Genomic DNA, 2500 nt, shown 5'->3' on the forward strand with positions numbered 1-2500 from the left:
TCCTGTATTGTTATTTTTCGTCACTACCTCCCCGTGTCGGGAATGGGTAATTTGCGCGCCTGCTGCCTTCCTTGGATGTGGTAGCCGTTTCTCAGGCTCCCTCTCCGGAATCGAACCCTGATTCCCCGTTACCCGTTATCACAAAGGTAGGCACGTAGCGTACCTTCGACAGTTGATAGGGCAGACACTTGAATGATACGTCGTCGGTGCAGAGACCGTACGATCCGCGTGGTTATCCAGAGTCATCAAACGACATCTCAGCTTCGACAGTCGCTGGCCGCGACGTCCACGCTCTCGCCGGCAGTGCCAGACGGAGCGATTTGCGTTTTTTCTTTGCTCGCCCTCTCTCGGGCTCGATCCATTCAGTTTCGCACAAACAAGAGCTCTGCCGGCCGCCTGCAGCGGTGCCTAAAACCCGGGCATAACAATGCGACCGTTCTGCTAGGCCGACAAGCGCTCAAGCCAGACGCTCGATCGAACGCCCCCTACATATTAGTCGAGACAACGGCTCGCTCATTAGCATCGCGTTTGTACTTTAACTTTTTTTGGCTCGGCTTCTTTCGACGCCGATGCCGGCGACGCAGCACTCTCTCGCCCGCCAGCCACCGAGAAAAGGGTGCGCTCCGACCGGCCCCGCACCGCTCTTTCTTGGCTCATTCGAAATTACTGTCTTTCGCTCTGACATGCCTTACCTAGGGTTAGGTTAGTATGCTTGCACGTTTGTACTTTAACTTTTTTCGGCTCGGTTTCTTTCGACGCCGATGCCGGCGACGCAGCACTCTCTCGCCCGCCAGCCACCGAGAAAAGGGTGCGCTCCGACCGGCCCCGCACCGCTCTTTCTTGGCTCATTCGAAATTACTGTCTTTCGCTCTGACATGCCTTACCTAGGGTTAGGCTAGTATGCTTGCACGTTTGTACTTTAACTTTTTCCGGCTCGGTTTCTTTCGACGCCGATGCCGGCGACGCAGCACTCTCTCGCCCGCCAGCCACCGAGAAAAGGGTGCGCTCCGACCGGCCCCGCACCGCTCTTTCTTGGCTCATTCGAAATTACTGTCTTTCGCTCTGACATGCCTTACCTAGGGTTAGGTTAGTATGCTTGCACGTTTGTACTTTAACTTTTTTCGGCTCGGTTTCTTTCGACGCCGATGCCGGCGACGCAGCACTCTCTCGCCCGCCAGCCACCGAGAAAAGGGTGCGCTCCGACCGGCCCCGCACCGCTCTTTCTTGGCTCATTCGAGTTTACTGTCTTTCGCTCTGACATGCCTTACCTAGGGTTAGGTTAGTATGCTTGCACGTTTGTACTTTAACTTTTTTCGGCTCGGCTTCTTTCGACGCCGATGCCGGCGACGCAGCACTCTCTCGCCCGCCAGCCACCGAGAAAAGGGTGCGCTCCGACCGGCCCCGCACCGCTCTTTCTTGGCTCATTCGAAATTACTGTCTTTCGCTCTGACATGCCTTACCTAGGGTTAGGCTAGTATGCTTGCACGTTTGTACTTTAACTTTTTCCGGCTCGGCTTCTTTCGACGCCGATGCCGGCGACGCAGCACTCTCTCGCCCGCCAGCCACCGAGAAAAGGGTGCGCTCCGACCGGCCCCGCACCGCTCTTTCTTGGCTCATTCGAAATTACTGTCTTTCGCTCTGACATGCCTTACCTAGGGTTAGGTTAGTATGCTTGCACGTTTGTACTTTAACTTTTTTCGGCTCGGCTTCTTTCGACGCCGATGCCGGCGACGCAGCACTCTCTCGCCCGCCAGCCACCGAGAAAAGGGTGCGCTCCGACCGGCCCCGCACCGCTCTTTCTTGGCTCATTCGAAATTACTGTCTTTCGCTCTGACATGCCTTACCTAGGGTTAGGTTAGTATGCTTGCACGTTTGTACTTTAACCTTTTTTCGGCTCGGCTTCTTTCGACGCCGATGCCGGCGACGCAGCACTCTCTCGCCCGCCAGCCACCGAGAAAAGGGTGCGCTCCGACCGGCCCCGCACCGCTCTTTCTTGGCTCATTCGAAATTACTGTCTTTCGCTCTGACATGCCTTACCTAGGGTTAGGTTAGTATGCTTGCACGTTTGTACTTTAACTTTTTTCGGCTCGGCTTCTTTCGACGCCGATGCCGGCGACGCAGCACTCTCTCGCCCGCCAGCCACCGAGAAAAGGGTGCGCTCCGACCGGCCCCGCACCGCTCTTTCTTGGCTCATTCGAAATTACTGTCTTTCGCTCTGACATGCCTTACCTAGGGTTAGGTTAGTATGCTTGCACGTTTGTACTTTAACTTTTTTCGGCTCGGCTTCTTTCGACGCCGATGCCGGCGACGCAGCACTCTCTCGCCCGCCAGCCACCGAGAAAAGGGTGCGCTCCGACCGGCCCCGCACCGCTCTTTCTTGGCTCATTCGAAATTACTGTCTTTCGCTCTGACATGCCTTACCTAGGGTTAGGCTAGTATGCTTGCACGTTTGTACTTTAACTTTTTCCGGCTCGGCTTCTTTCGACGCCGATGCCGGCGA

The sequence above is a fragment of the Styela clava genome, chromosome 15 (assembly GCF_964204865.1).
Source record: "Styela clava chromosome 15, kaStyClav1.hap1.2, whole genome shotgun sequence".
In the NCBI taxonomy this organism is placed as follows: Eukaryota; Metazoa; Chordata; class Ascidiacea; order Stolidobranchia; family Styelidae; genus Styela; species Styela clava.